The sequence below is a fragment of the Schistocerca serialis genome, chromosome 6 (assembly GCF_023864345.2).
Source record: "Schistocerca serialis cubense isolate TAMUIC-IGC-003099 chromosome 6, iqSchSeri2.2, whole genome shotgun sequence".
Classification (NCBI taxonomy): domain Eukaryota; kingdom Metazoa; phylum Arthropoda; class Insecta; order Orthoptera; family Acrididae; genus Schistocerca; species Schistocerca serialis.
In genome coordinates this window covers 472,993,964-473,011,425 of record NC_064643.1, presented here as the reverse complement: position 1 = coordinate 473,011,425, position 17,462 = coordinate 472,993,964, and positions in this window count along the sequence as shown.

Sequence of the window (17,462 nt, the reverse complement as noted above, 5' to 3'; positions counted from 1 at the left end):
AGAAATACGCCACAAGTTTTGTAATTGGTTAGTGGCTTGGTTCAAATGGCTCTAAGCACTATGGGACTTAACATCTGAGGTCATCAGTCCCCTAGACTTAGAACTACTTAAACCTAACTAACCTATGGATATCACACACATCCACGCCCGAGTTTTACCGAAGGAGAAAATTATTCATGTACTGGGTATGTCCTTCTCTAAATCTCCGTTCCGTCTGCGTTCCTATAAACATATTCAAGTTATCCCATTAGCTCGGTGTCTAGGTAATGTGTTTCATAAACATCTATGGCTGCAACACCGCTTATTCCTATAATTTTTAATTGAAAGCAAAATGTTGATTTCCTGCAGCGTTCTATATATGTGACGAAGTTACACGAATTTTGCATTCCACTGTATATCCTTCCTTACTGTCGGGTGAGGTGGAAGAGGCAAAGACATTCTTCCAGCTAAACGATTAGTCCTACCACAACTACTGGAGCACTGTAGTGTTCCGACAAGGCTTAAGGTTGGTAATCAGTTTTTTCTTATTTTTCCGTTTTTGTTCCTTTTCCCTTTGTAAGCTGTTGTGGAAGCACTTCTGAAACACTAGAGAGAAGAAAACGGATTTGTACTAGGAGAGGACAGAGTTTCTCTCTGGGAAGACATCGTTTACGTGGAAGAAACATTTGCTTCTTAACGAAGGAAGGCATTCGTAATGCACTGGGTGGGACGGCGTTAATCAAAAATTTTTATGTTGGAGATCGGATATTGATAAATCATCTGTCTCGATAGCTTAGTGGTGCCGACACGGTAGCTCAGCGTGCTCCCCGCAATAAAATACAGAGTGATGGGATCCACAACGAACTTCAGCGGATGTCATGTGACGTCCGCTACGACCAAAGACAACTAACAAAATGCAAAAAAAAAAAAAAAAAAGTGGCCAGCGTGACGGAATGCCATGCGAAGGGGCCCGGGTTCGATTCTCCGCTCAGTGACTGGGTGTTGTCTTGTCTTCATCATTATTTCATCCTCCTCGACACGCAAGTCACCGAAGTGGCGTCAACTCGAAAGACTTGCAGCTGGCGACCGGTCTACCAGAAGAGAGGTGCTAGCTAGCCACATGGCATTTCATTTCATTTCATTTCACTGATAAATCACAAATACATATTCTTAGCGTATGTCAGTGCATGTCATTCCATAAATAGAAAATAAAGGTAAATACCTCGGAATATACCTCAATATATTTCTATTCTTTCCTCGATGGTACTCATGAATATGGTTATACTATTATTATGGGGCGATTCAAGTAACACAAATAGGCAACTGGAGTGACAGTGTTATTAGGATGAAAAACGTACGTGTTCTTTCACGCGTCCGTGACATTATAAATGACCGATTCAGGATTCAAACGAAGAAAATATATTTCATCCCAGAAAACACTTGACGACCTATTCTCAGCGAAAGATTTCAGCAACGTCGTAAAACAGCTAAACTAGAGCTAATGAAAGTTTACGAGACCCTACAGTGGTGCATAAATGGTGCCGTAACCAGATGTAAATCCTAAAGTAGTGTTTGTTAAATGTTCACATCTACACATAAATACTTTCCCTCATAAGTGTCCACAAGTGCTAAGCTAACGAATGCTGGTCACGTCAAGAATATTTCACATTCTGCCGAGAGTGCTACGGCATAATCCGGATCCGGAATGCGGGTAAGCATTTCACTAACCGGATGCTGAATTACAGCGAATGCTCAATCTAAAATCCAGAGAACTCTGTCAGTAAGACGTTAAATCCTCCATAACGTGCCCATTCTAAACCTTATTTCAGTTTTGAGTTTCTTTTATACACAGTACACTATCATTTCTTTCGAACAGAGCACTTTCCCGCGAAAAGCAAAGGTTCCTAGTTCGAATCTCGGTCCGGCACACAGTTTTAATCTGCCAGGAAGTTTCAGAGTCTGTACTATTACACAACCGTTCTGCCTATCGTACGTGAAGTTTATTTCGAATGGTTGTAGGATTTTACACTAGTTTGATGTCTATGTAAATTTCCTTGTAATCTACCTCTTCATCTTGAATATTGGGTCCCAGTTCTTGACTGTGGTTGAGGAGTGTAGCTGCAATGCTCATTATAAAATGTACCTTTGATCACACAAAGCGAGAAAGTGCAATGCTCCTTATTTTCTCTTAATTCTTAGTATAACTGGCCACTGAATTTGGGGCCTGTGCACAAAGATAACACCGTCACGGTGAGAACAACAAGCTTATGTCTGCACCCGGTTATACAGGATATTCAGGAGGAATGGCCAGTATTCATGGATATGACTGGAACGATAATTCGAAGCAAAATGTCTGATAAACGTGGGCTCCAAAATGCTTTTTGGAGCATACCATAAGAGGTACGAGCACTTCTTTACCTTGAATACTGTAAAAACCAGTCTCTTCCACTGCAAGCGCTTTGCTTTCCATATTTTTAAATGTGGTAATATGGACCAAAAAAAGAAAAAAATACCACGGAAGCATTTGATCCGAAGTCATACCTTAAGATATACGATCATTTCTTCATTTTCGCCACTGTAAAATACATATATTGTAGTGAGCATGTGTTCATAGGTCTTAAGATGTGAACCTTAGATCCGATATTTGTTACCCTCTTTTGCGTCGCGTAATCGTTCCTGACATACCCCTGAATACTGACCATTCCTCCTGGGGCACCCTGTACTTGTTAAGAATAGGTCACATATCCATGGAGAAGTTGTAGGACGACGTACACAGTCTTGGAATCGAAGTGAACACTGATGTCAACTGATTTTTAAGTGCGATAATGACTGACAAAAATTACAGTAAAAATTAACAAAGTTCTCTAAAACTCGAATCATACCAAAAAGTGTGGAAGACTGTATAGAGAAAGTGCAATTAGATCTGCTCATCTGGGCAGCTCACGAAATCAAATACTTCAAGCTGGCACAAATTACACCAAAATTAAGCCACACAAATTCCGTAGATAAGTAAGCAAGTAACGAGCATTCACCGAAATCCGCAAACCACGCGCCCATCAGCATGAAACAACGGACGGGAGAGGAGTGACCCTTACAGCTGGCAGCAAGCGAATTACCACGAAAAATGTATCTGCCTCCACAACAATCCACCATCAAAAAAATCTATGTTATGTGCGGGGGACGACTCTATACCGTTTCCAATGTGACAGATGAGAATATAGCTAATTTCATTCAGAAACAGGGCAATGTTGCAGAAACTTCCCACTCTTTGAATACGACACGAACCTTACCAAATAAGAGATTGGTACTGGGATGGAAGAGCGTCCCATTAACTGGTCGGCTTCTTCGGCCAAACACAGAGGCGGGGCAACTCAATCTGATTAGAACCACCACATTTCGGAACGAAAGCAAGGTACTTTTCGTTCTGGGCTAGTAGAGACGCCGGCTTTGCTGACAAAAGGACGAAGCAGGGCGCAGCCTTACTTCTACGAAAATTGCACAGTTCCCAGGCGATCTTCGCCCTTCCTAATGAGATCTATGGACCACCTCCTGCTGACAAAGAGGACCTAGACATCAAACCAGGATAACATCTTCTCAGTAAGAAAAACGCAAAGCTTTCCTCCTTGCAAATTTGCCCAGCACACTCTAACCAAAATTAACCACTAACTGATGTCAAAAAATGAGTAAGCACTTCGTAGCAATGTGTGATAGTAATGTCACACTCTCTCCACATTTGTTAAACTCACGTTTATCGTTCGTGGACAAGAATATCTAGATATGAAGCCGTAGTCCAATATGCGTATACATGTGCATTGTTAAAAATGTTTGAACAATTCTGTCGTAGAATCTTTAGAAAACAAGTTATAGAAAAAGTCTATTATGCAGAATGCATGGTCCTCCTGGTAAAAGTATGCTCATTCCAGTTAGCTTTTCTTTTACTACATTTCACTTCGAAATCATAATTCTACTCATTCTTGTACCCAGCTATCACAGTGTGACTTTTTTTATTGTCAACCTTCGGAAACTTACCAGAATAGTTTACTCTCATTGTTATTATTAATATTACCAACGGCATTTGAGCAAAGGCTTCAGTTATTTTAACAGCTGATAACCAATTTATTGCATTAGAAGCAAAAGAAAGAGGAGTGGGGTAGAATATGATGAACTAAACAAACCACTTGGAAACTAAGGGGACATGAGGAGAAGCAAATGAACATTTTACAAGTCGTTGGAAATAATAAGAGGATGAACAAAAATTAAATAGCAACAGAAATTTCAGTTGAATCAACACCACATTTCATCAGTTAACACAATGACTAATAAAAAAGTGCGAATGATAAGAAAATTTGAAAATTTCTTTAGAAATTTATGTAGTTTATGAAATGAATCATTAACACAGATATCTAATAATTAAGAGAATGACATTCCGGAAATAATCCTTTAGGAAATTTGTGTATGTTTAAGAAGTTCTGCAATAAAGACAATTCCATAAAATTGCAGTTGTTCAGTTTTACAACAAAGGAGGAAAATAAGATGTAAGGAAACGAGGCAACTGTCAAGTATCTCTCATGTATATCCTAGGTACTCAGTAAAATTATCAACGGTCGTATCGAAGGAACAATGGATTTTTAATAAATAAAAGTAAGTAGCTAGTCTTAGAATAGTATGTAGCATAAAGGATGAATTTCAGTGATGAAGGAAATTATTCAACAGAGCAATGACTGGTAGTTATTCCTTTGTCTGGGATTCAAATTTAATGAGAACATGTTTATCTGAAAATCAACAAAACTTGCAAAACAACTCTCGAGGGAAAAGCATTGACTGAAACAATACACTGAATGATATACACATCAGTGTCAAGCTTCTAGCAGCCAACAACAGTGGGAAAATCGGAGCTGACAGAGGATTCAGAGAGTCCCTATACCCTAAACCATTTTCTGCAGTCCTAGAAGGAGATTTCACATCACTAAACCAGGAAAATATTATAGGACTATAAGTTACGGGAATATATCTATGCTACTGTTTCACAGCTAGTATAGAGCCGTTTGCCTTCGCTACAAATGAAATTTAGTGGTCCGTGATGGAGCTTAACAGAATATGAAAGTAAGCCTGGAAACCAACTAAAGTAACACTCAAACAATACATAATCGACACGTCAAGAAGAAAATACTACGAATTAACAACGATGTCATACAACCATTTGATGAGTTTTTGTATTTAGGCATTGGAAAATAACTACTGAATGGAAAGAAAAAGAAATGAACAGGACAGTATATATCACCTGAAGTGTTTTTATGAGCTACATAGAGTTTCCGAAATGATTTATTGCAGCATGCATAACATTCGATTAACACATAATTGTATTTTGGTAACTCTTTATATGGCTAAATAAACTGTGCTGTTTCATCAGATTTCATTGAAAAAGACTAGTCAATACAAAATTTCTTTCGATATATTCATTGCAGTTGATGCCAGGAAAAAAATGATATTAAGTAATGTAACTGACAATGTTTCAGTCATTATGCACGCTATGAAATGAAAAAAAAAATCGTTGATTATTCTTGTGAATATCACTTTGTATATTAAAGTTAGTGCAATGTGGCAAAAGTGAATTTTTTCTTATTTACAGTAGTCATTTTCACCCAATGCTGGGTGAACATTTTCTGTAATGGGCTGCCAATGGTTTCTTATGTCCCACTTTGGTTGGTCACCATTGTTATAACGGGAATACTTTCGGCTTCCTTTGTAGTTACGCAACATCTTCATATCCATGTAACACTTCATAGGAATATATCGTAAACTTCTACTTATTTTTTCTTTTATTTATTCTATGGTTCCAAGCGTGTGAATGTGTAAAGAGAAATGTTGTATAAATTCATGACATTATTTTTTTCCAATGTAATCGTATGCAACTTCTGTGTATCTTTGAGAGCTTTGGCCCAGCAGGCCACATTTTATCTATGTAAAATAAAACATAGTTAACATGGAAGTTACAGCTGAAGAGCAGAAGTATCTAGTGTAACTCAGATATATTGAGGCAGATGGATGCGGCTTATCTAGTAATTAGAGGAACTTCAATAATTTGGTTGAAGACAGAACAGTTTTTAGTAGCGGTGAAAAGTGGTCATATTATGAGGATTTCCGGGACTGTGTGATGAGAGAGTCAACGCAGTAATTTATGTGGGGAGGTGAGAACTCAGGACTTTCCGGAAAAAGATTGCTTCACTATTGTTGCAACAGATTTCCAACGAGAGGGAGGTTCATTCTGAAAGCGAACGTAGAAGAGAATTGGAATGTTGCGTAGTGGGCGCCATAATCTGCTGCAGACTATAACATAACAGCTCTCCCTCCGACCTCCAGACGGAGTCTGAACAGCCGGTGGTGTGGTCGTGCGGTTCTAGGCGCTTCAGTCTGGAACCGCGTGACCGCTACGGTCGCAGGTTCGAATCCTGCCCCGGGCATGGATGTGTGTGATGTCCTTAGGTTAGTTAGGATTAAGTAGTTCTAAGTTCTAGGGGACTGATGACCGCAGGTGTTAAGTCCCATAGTGCTCAGAGCCATTTGAACCATTTTTGGAGTCTGAACACAAGTGTTTTCTTCTTTCTGCTAAACGAAAGTGTATTCTCTGCCGAACCACTGACAGAAGTGTTCTCTACTGAAGTTCGTACAGAAATGTTCTCTAATTCTCTACCAACACTGTCTTCATCGTCCAATCTAGAAGTCTATGCATTTTTGTGTGCCATTGTAAACAGCTCTGAAAAGTGCTAGCCAATAGAAGTCTTGTTAACAAAGCAACCATCTCAACTCTAAGCTAACGTTTTTCAACATTAACCAATCGTTACAACCTGGGCTTGCAGTTCTCAAATAAATTTTAGTTTATGTCCCACTCTTCAGACAGTTTGATGTCTTAGCCAAAACGCTCATCTCTGCATAAGCACTTCATGGAAATTTGTTCTGACTTCTACTCTGCTATTTGCTTAGGTTAGCCAATGACGAACTCTCTTGCAATTATTTAGGCCAAAGCTTATTCGCGTCACGTAAAGTGGCGACAGAAAGTTGGCCAATGTTCATTAAGAGAAAAGAATTCCTGTTCAGGAAGCAGCCCAGCTACAACTCATGGGACACTACCTCTCACTGACTGCCCCTCGCCTAGCATTCCGGCAAAGTGACATCTCGGTACAAATAAAAATGTCCTTCGAAGGTGGTTTTACCCGGAAGTTTTGCCTTTACGGATTTAAATCACTTCAGGGTATGACAATGCGATCCATTTGACCTGCGGTCGTCGCACGGTGGCGCTGGCAGCAGTCCACATACGCAGAGATGTGTTGGTGCATGTCAGAGTACGATGCAGCGAGTAAGTGTCCAGACGTTTTCAGACGTGATAATAGTGATTGTGTGTTGAAAATGGCTCAAAGAACACATATTGACGACGTTATGAGGGGTAGAGTACTAGGGTGACTGGAGGCTGGTTATACACAGCAGGTCGTAGCACGGGCCCTCCGTGTTCCAGAAAGTGTGATCTCAAGATTATGGCAACGATTCCAGCAGACAGGAAACATGTCCAGGTGCTACAGTACGGGACGTCCACAGTGTACAACACCACAAGAAGACCGATATTTCAACATCAGTGCCTGCAGGCGGCCACAGAGTACTGCAGGTAGTCTTGCTCGGGACTTTACCGCAGCCACTGCAACAGTTGTCTCCAGACACACAGCCTGAAGACGACTGAACAGACATGGTTTATTCGCCTGGAGACCAGCAGGGTGCATTCCACTGATCCCTGGTCACAGGAGAGCCCGTAAAAAACACAGTACATGGTCACTGGAACAGTGGTCCCAGTTTATGTTCACGGACGAGTCCAGGTATAGTCTGAACAGTGATTCTCGCCGGATTTTCATCTGGCGTGAACCATGAACCAGATACCAACCCCTTCATGTCCTTGAAAGGGACATATATGGAGGTCGTGGTTTGATGGTGTGGAGTGTGATTATGACTGGTGCACGTACACCCCTGCATGTCTTTGACAGAGGAACTGTAACAGGTCAGTTGTATCGGGACGTCATTTTGCACCAGTATGTCCGCCTTTTCAGGGGTGCAGTAGGTCCCACCTTTTTCCTGATGGATGATAACGCACGACTCCACCGAGCTGCCTTCATGGAGGAGTACCTTGAAACAGAAAATATCAGTCGAATGGAGTGGCCTGCCTATTCCCCTGACCTAAACCCCATCAAGCACATCTGGGATGCTCTCGGTCGGCGAATCGCTGCACGTCTTCAAACCCCTACGACACTTCAGGAGTTCCGGCAGGCACTGGCGTAAGAATGGGAGTGTATACCCCAGGAGCTGCTCGACCACCTGATCCAGAGTATGCCGACCCGTTGTGTGGCCTGTGTATATGTGCATGGTGATTAAATCCCATATTGATGTCGGGGTACAAGCGCAGGAAATAGTGGCGTTTTGTAGCACATGTGTTTCGGGACGGTTTTCTCAACTTATCATCAATACGGTGGACTTACAAATCTGTGTCGTGTGTGTTCCCTATGTGCCTTTGCTATTAGCGCCAGTTATGTGTAGTGCCACGTTGTGTGGCACCACATTCTGCAGTTATCCTTAATTTATGAGCAGGAGTGTATTTCTGTGAACGTAGGCCTGGACTCATATCACACAGAGCACACAGAATTATACGAAAACTGCAGGAAGGCGACTGGCCGTCCGTCATCAGCCCAACCCTGAGCTGGGTTGGAGTCCGATACCTGCTCTTAACGGTTGCCTCACCATGCGCTTTTAGTTGAAACGGCAGGCCGCTACACCCCAGGGAGGTCAGCACGAACATCAGGTCAGTGGCCAAGCACACTAGGCCTGGTTTGGCTCATCACTTACCCAACTGAACACAGAGAAAACTGCATGCGAAACCACCACCAGAAAAAAGTAGGAACTAATACAAAAGTAGCCGTCTTACTTCTGGCAATCACTGACATTACTTATTACATTCGTTGGCTGTTTTATTAAGTCGCAGGAATAAAGTTCAGATAGTAATCAGTTTAAGTCAGATTAGCATACGAGACGCGCCAGTCCAGAGATGGATTTCCATGCTTCGGTTGGATTAGAAATGAAGATGCAGGTAATCCAAATAATCTCATGAAACCCCGAGCCCATTGGGCTAGTGGTGAAGGGTGTGCAAGGAAACTGAGACGTCACAGAACCGAATCCTGGTCGAATCACGCACATTTTAGTCTGCCATTAACCTAACTTCCACCTTCCAATAACGAGAATAGCGAGGGACGACAGGTGGCCCAGATTCCACGATAACGGTAGGAACAGTCGGGTAGGTTAGGAACACCCAAGTCGTCGAAGTGGAGTCCTATTAAAGGACTTGTACCAAACTGCTGAGCCACATGGTATCATCACCTCATGAGACAGACATACAGCTAAAATATGGTATTTGGCTTAATAGCAATACAGTGTTATCTATACTTACCAGGAAAAAATCAGGATATCTAACACATGTGTATGAATGAGCAGCTACAAATTAACATAAGATGTGGCGAAATTTGACCTTTGACCGTCAGGCAGCCTACATGCAGAGTCAGGGGTAAGCACTTGATGTAATGATTCCTCTTCTAAGCCACGCTCTCTTCCTAAGCCACAGCCCTCCTCTCGCCCTCACCTCCTCCTTCCTCTACACTCCATTCCTTCTCCTCCCCATTTTCTATGCCATGCCCTCCGCCTCCCTTCCCCTTTCCAAAACCACACGCCTGTTTGGTAATACGCCAGTCTATAACGAAAATAATAATAACACAATTGTAAATGTATTTTTATGCTGTAGAACATTATTCATTATCATCTTCTGTCCTGAAATCATGTTGGGTGACGTGAGCCATTAATTAAAATCTCTAAAAATATCAGTTGATAGTAATTAATTATTTGTACCTACCATTCCCTGCATATTATTTTTAATGAAAGAAGTAGCCCCACACTATCACCAAAGTACTGCTCGTTTTGTACAGTGAGTTAGGGAAAATCTGTAGTACCGATACATATTAAATAAACAAATAATTTACATTTTATTCATAAACAGTTCAAATACAGCAAACTAAGAAACAGGTTATTGATTTAACTGTGGTGGTGACTGTAACTTCAATTTTTTTTCCTCAAAAACGTCAAAACATGAGAGAAAGCCAATTAGAGTATCATGCTAATATCTTATATGAGTTCATATAATTTGAAAGGCCTAGCTGGTCAGTAGATCCACCATCTTGAGTGTGGATGCACAAGTTCGTCTTACCTCCCGTGGGGTTCTAAGAGAACGAACATGGAGGAAGCGGACGGGGACTGCGGATAGGTGGCGGTCGATGTGAATATGGATCGGCCGTGAGGGGTGCTGAGATAGTTGCAACAACACTGTGCTTCGGATGGCGCAGTGGTTAAATCACCTGCCTAGTAAACAGGAGATCTGTGGTTGGACTCCTCGTCCGGTACACATTTTCACTCGTAGCCACTGATTCCGCTTAATGTCCTTATGCAGCTGAGAGCAGTGATTTCTCCCCTTTCCTTTCCTTTCTTCCTCTCCACCTTCAATTTACATATAACGCTATTGCTTGTTTGAGATGCCCACAAGGTCAACACCCACACGTTTAGACACATGGTGCTCACAATAGCTATATCAAAAATAAAGGTCTAGCAAAACAGACAAATAATTTCCTTTCAAAGTATTCACAGTAAAATGTTTCACTGTTTTAGACCCCCAGAGTACAGAAAACGAACTAGCATTGGCTATGGCGAGAATGAGTCAGGTGCCATGTATGTATTATGGAATTGTCAACAGCACTAGGTGAGAATGACGTTCCCCACCCGTCATTGCCGTATCAAAGCCTCTGATAGACCTATTTACACGGAAGAACCATACCTTAAGAATAAATTGAGAAATGTGATCGAATAACCTGGTATCGCAGCATAACACTGAGCTGTGGCTGGACTCAGTATGTGTCTCGTAGCTCACGCCGTATCTCATCTCTCTTGTTATATGTCTTGTTATTGTAAATAAACAAAAACGGTCCGGATCATATCTCCCTATTAGCGACCGCCGGTTTCAATCTGCACTCCAAATCACCTTAAGGTTTGGCGTCCCAAAATGCAGTTTGTCAACACTTCTGACAAACCGAACTTTTCACAGACCATAGCGTTATCAGAACGGGGCAGAGCTGTAAAGGAGACTCATTGTCGTTCTCAATTTGGCCGGCTGTTCGAGTTCTCCAATATCCAGATTTGTGGGAGTATACAGTAGCCTGATGTTAGATTACCTGGAAACCTGATGGCAGGCATACTCTACGTCTTGCCGCCATAAGGAAGGTTCGAGGTACTGTGCACCAAGCACATTCTCATCCTTTCGCATCCGAGAATGAGTAACGGACCTCTGGTCGTAGACTAGCAGCAACAGTACTAGTAAATTATCGTCCCAACGTAGACCGTCGTTAACATCATAGTCCAAGCGGCTGCATTTGGAGTAGCGACATGGCCGGGAAGCACGAATTGTTGGTGAATGGCATCGCTTTCTATTTAACGGTGAATCGCGATTGTGTACAGCCCTGAAAGACCATCTTCGGCGATTATGGCTGCTAATCAGGCGATGTCCGTCTTCCAGTGTCTTGGAAAGGCACAACAGTGTTTCTCTTACAAGGGGAGGCCGCCAATTGTGAAATTCAGATTCGATTCATACTGCGCATAATAAAAGCTCATGGCCAGAGGTGTAATGTGGCAAAGCACCAAGATGCACTTCTCAGCCGTTGTCGAGAAAATCGACAGTTCAAAGAAACCGTTTCTGTGAAATACTCTCTACGATTAGTAATATTCTACAGCGTCGTGGCGCAGCGGTAAGCGCTCGGGTTCGTAATCCGAAGGTCGCCGGATCGAATCTCGCGCCATGTAACATTTTTTTATTATTTGCTTTTGTAATTCAAATGTATATAAACAATTATGCATATAATAAGTTGTTGAAAGTCGTTTGTCGTGGAAAAATAATACTTGAAATAAAACACAATACCACAAATAATATTCAAGTGGATACAATTTATTGAAAAGTTCGGTATACACTCGCACATAGTGGTAGTTATCATAGAAACACGGAAAGCAGAAAACAGCACGACATCGAGCACTTCTGATAAACGATGCGTTTTTACAAGAACAATTGTGTTTTAAATTATCTGTTGGGAAACACACCTGATTGACATTCTGAAAGATTATTCCATCGTTAGTCAGGTTTGATACATACCACGCGTATCGTATCATATCGGCAAAAATCGGAGAAGACAATTGGTGGTGGACGAGGGATTGGATTTTTATACAACCGTCTCTGGAGTTGATGTCACGGTTTCGCTCGATTAAAAAAGCACAATTTTGAAGGCGCTTGATCAAATATTTTGCCTGCCGGTAAAAATACACGCCACACGGTTGGACGAGAGGAGTACACTTTGGAGGAATGACTTTTATAGTGCACGTTGGCAACTTCTTATCGTCCTGGAACATCTCATCGTATAACGACGGATTCGTTTGCCCACCCCAAGAGTCGATCAGAAGGAGAAATTCTTTCTTTTGTACGTATGGTTGCAAAGCATTACGCAAGAATTCCATGAACAAACCCGTTGTTAGTTTACCGGATTTGGAGGATGTAATAAAAACGTTGGTATACTTCGTGGCGTACTCGTCGACTGTCTTCTGTACTGTGGGTCCAAACGTACCTGTGGACTCTTGGAGGGATACGAAAATAAGAGGCAAGACTCGTCCAGACATCGTGATTGAATATTGTGCCGTATACGAATGCGTCACCTTGTTCATGTCATGTAGGGTTACCAGGACAGCCTTTGACCTATATATATATAAATGCATGTGTGTGTGTGTGTGTGTGTGTGTGTGTGTGTGTGTGTGTGTGTTTGTGTGTCTATACATTTGAATTACAAAAAGCAAATAATAAAAAAAAGTTGCATGGCGCGAGATTCGATCCGGCGACCTTGGGATTACGAACCCGAGCGCTTACCGCTGCGCCACAACGATGTAGAAAATTATTAATCGTAGAGAGTATTTCACCGAAACGGTTTCTTTGAACTGTCGATTTTCTCGACAACGGCTGAGAAGTGCATCTTGGTGCTTTGCCACATTACACCTCTGGCCATGAGCTTTTATTATGCGCAATATGAATCGAATCTGAATTTCCCAATTGGCGGCCTCCCCTTGTTAGTGTCATAGTGTGGGAAGCCTTCGGATGTGACTTAGGGCACTGCTGGAAGTGATTGGGGAATTCTGACGTCACAACGGTACGTTGCGAACGTCCTGCGTCCCTGTATGTTAGCTCCCATGCGACACTATCGTGTTGAGATTTTTCAGCTAGACAATTCTCATCCACACGTGGAAAATGTCTCTATGAAGTGTCTGTGTGATACTGAGGTACTCCTGCGACCAGGAAGATCCCCAGATTAGTTCCTGATAAAATATCTGTAGGAGCTGCTTAGTCGTCAACTACCCCCCAGTGCCATTGTCGAGGATATCATGGACCTGTAACAACAGTTGTGGGATACAACGACTTTATGATACACTTCGTAACCGAATCAGTGCATGCACCGAAATGAGAGGAGGTGTAACGCCATAGTGATAAGTTGGCTAATACTGCAAGTTCTTTCCAAATCTGAGTCGGTGTTGTAATCAGTGAAATAACATCACATATCCTCTGAACCCGTGAAGTTTCACTTCATTTTCTCCTCCTCTTCTGGGTGCTTCGGTTGTTCCATCAGGAACAAGTATACTCATTACTCATTCTGGAACTTGGGTCCTAGTGGGATTTCGGAACCCTGTAAGTAAAGCCCTCTGTGATGATCACATCGTTTGTTAAGTATTTCTGTAATACTCTCGAATGACTGAACAAATCCGTCACGAACAGAGGAGATTTTCTCACTTTTTTCCTGTCTCTTCCGCTGATGTTAAGTTGGCGGTGGGTAACAGTATTCTACAACTGATTTCAGTGTTCTTGTAGGAGCCTCGTTTTGTGCGTAAATTTCACTCCTTTATGATTGTTCCTTAGCCGTGCTTGGCAGCTCGTTTCGAGTCGATCAGTCGCTGCCGCGCGGTGTGGCTAGGTGGCGCTCCGGGGCCGGAAGGTAAACTAAGCGAGTGAGACTAGGCGAAGCAACAGTGAAGCGAGTGTAGTGAGCTTGGAAAGACCGTTTACGAGAAAGTCCGCACTATTGGGCGTGCTGCACAATGGTGATTTTTCCGCGCGCTGTCGCGGGCAGTTGTGACTATTACGATGTTCGTGACGTATTTTAGTTGCACGTTGGCCGACTGGCAGAACTCATTTTTGGCGCCTTGGGTTTGTGCATTGAAGCCATACTTGAGGAGAGCAAAGCCGAACTTATGAAAGCGAATATATTACTGTTAAGAACCCTGGATCCAAGCTTTGTAAGCATGGACTGTGCGGCTGGTCCCGGCGGAGGTTCGAGTCCTCCCTCGGGCATGGGTGTGTGTGTTTGTCCTTAGGATAATTTAGGTTAAGTAGTGTGCAAGCTTAGGGACTGATAACCTTAGCAGTTAAGTCCCATAAGATTTCACACACACACAAGCTTTGTAATTACTTCCTTCTGCATTTGCATTGCCAGCGAGGGCGAGAGCTGGCTTCAAATTGTATTTAAAATTACTGCCTCCAACCGTTTTGGCTGTGGCTGTGTGTAATGTGAAATTCCTTAAGTTTGCATGTGGGCGATCTGTACTAAATTTCTGAATTTATTTGATTGAAATTTGATGGAAATTATAGTACCGCCCATGTGGACAGCTAAGTTTAAACTACGGTTGCGTCACTGGACGGTTCTTCCACTGGGTGTATCCGATGCGTTATTTACTCGTGGATTCACTGCTGAAACTGTGGTAAGATGCTGAAGCTTAATTCCCTTGTTTAAAGTTCCGGAATTTTACGTGTGACATTCTGATCAGCATTGCAGATCTTGGTGATGTAAATTTGTGACCTAGCTAATATTTTGTTGCATGTTATATATTCAAGATTTCTGTAAATTTCTTGGGCTGTCAAGTCAGCAGATTAATTGTACTTTATCGTTTTGTCAACGTAGTAAGGCCCAGGTATTTCGGGCGATTGCTTAAATTTGTGTCAGTTCCAAGCGTAGTGGCCTCGTGCGATGTTTTGCTAAAAATGTTAATATTAATAGTGCAGATCGGATTTGGCCTACCGCTGTGTGCAGTTAATGCGAGTTTTCCCTCTTATATTTCGTTTTTGTATCAGGTTAACTTCCATTAGAAAAGCTGTTGCACTCAGTAAATGTTATATTCTTGATAAATTATAGAAGGAAGCAATCAGTCGTCCTTTTTTGTAGGTTTTATTTGACAAATCCAGATTTCGGCTAGTGCCCAGCCATTATCAATGCACTATTTCTGGGCTCGATATGTCAGTTCCGTGTTGCTCGGGCGTCAGTCGTAGTTTTTGTATTCTGGGTCTGGCTCCCATCCTAGAGTTGTTAATGTACTTTCCTGTGTGGGGCTACTTTGCCTGTATTAATCATTCACTCTGCGGTGACTGAGCGTGTCGAGCTGGCCTGTCCGCACATCTGCGTTCCGGAAGGATCACCTAGACATCGGGCGACACACCCTGTTGTGTGTAACCATTTCTAAGGGACTTCGTTTGTATATTTTGCCTGTTGCAACTAGTTTTGTACATTGTTCTATCCGCAACTATTCCACGCATCTACTTGGCAAAGTTACGTTGTTGTTCATTGTGGTTATAAACTGTCCTTGGGCCTTAAATATTACATGTAATAACTGAAACTTATTGATTTTCATATTGCAAGAAATTGCTTACTGTACTGCTTCATGTTCTTGCATCTGGTCCATTACTGTGTTGATTAATAGTTTACGGGTCTAGTCAACGCTTAATGATATATTGTTCTAACTCTTATTTCTCTGAGGCAATATTACTGATGAAACATTAATTATTCTCGTACTTTTGATACAGTTAATTTTCTTAAAGGGTGCAATCTTCAACTAGTTATTCTTGAAATGCTGGTTCCCCGTGCTAAATGAATTTCATTAGTTTTTGGTGAATGAAAATTAATACACAGTTTTATTCTGACCATTACCCAACCTGTGAATCTTTATTTTGATGTTATTAATTAGAATCACTTTACATAGTCTTCAGACTGGTAAGGCAAATTCTGGATTAATTGGTGGGTTAAAGTGACCTCCATTTAAATGATTAATTGTTTAATAAAAGGGCAAATCTTTGTAATTTGCCCTTTGGGCAGTTCCAGTAAATCTAAGCTTGTCATCTGCCTTCCCCAAGGGCGCACTTTTGTGGATTTTTTCCCAAAAAGCACTCCGGACAGAAACTTCTACAGAGTTGAATGCTCTTAATATACGACGATCAGGTGTCAAACAATATTGGCACTTTTCTTCTACTGACGCTCGTTATATTTCATTCATGCTGTTAGCGACTGTAGCATCGTGTAGCGACTTCACCTCTGTACACTAATTCGTTGTTTGCTAATAGCCTTCTATGCAGAGCTCTGTGCGTGTGGATCTGGATATCCGTAGTAACAAGTCCTTTTCAGATAAGCGCCAGCGCCGGTGCCTGTATCCGAGGATATACTGTATTATTACGCATTTGAGGTAAAGTGCCACTGCATTGGTTTCAATGCGCAGTGACCTGGAGAGGGTAGATACGGTGTTGACATCTGCAAAGTTTTTAAGCACGTCGGCTAGCCATTCTGGAGGCGGGGGTATCTCGAAATTTCTTGATAATGCTAAATTTCTTCTTCTTAAATTTTCGTCTGTAGTATTCAAATATGAAGTATTACGGCCCACGTGCTGAGTAGAATCGTCACCTCAGCAGAGGCTCATTGTTCCCATAAGATGCACTGACTGACAATCCTCCAAGCAACACCTTCTGAAGCGCCAATAAGGAGCGTTGGAGGGAAGCCCCTTGCTGGCAGCAGGAAGCAGCCAGAGCGTCATGGGGGACGACGTAAGAACGCTCTCTCAGGTCCCAGCCCAGTTGTACTTCGTACCGTCAGAATACAGGAAATCGAGTTTTAAATAATTCTCTTAGTTCTAAAAAAATACACACGTTGCAGGCCCACACCCTTGAAGATCCTGGCGTGACATACAGGCACTCGGTACACCTTCCTTCCTGGTTTTTCGTACACTTACATAGACATCCTCTTTTTATCATACCAGCAATTTACGTCTCATCCATTTTTTTTTAAGTAACAGAGGTCACTTGTGCTATTGCCGAAACTACCAGAAAACTATTTGAAGGGCCTGCTGGGGTACTCCTTCCATTGAAATTTTGCTTCGTCGTTTAACTCCTGACTATGTACAATGAGGTGAGAAAAAGTCATGGAATTGCGATATGCACATGTGAAAAAAAGGGCAGTGAATTGGCAGAGCAGTCATTTGTACTCAGGTGATTCATATGAAAAGGTTTCCAACAGAAC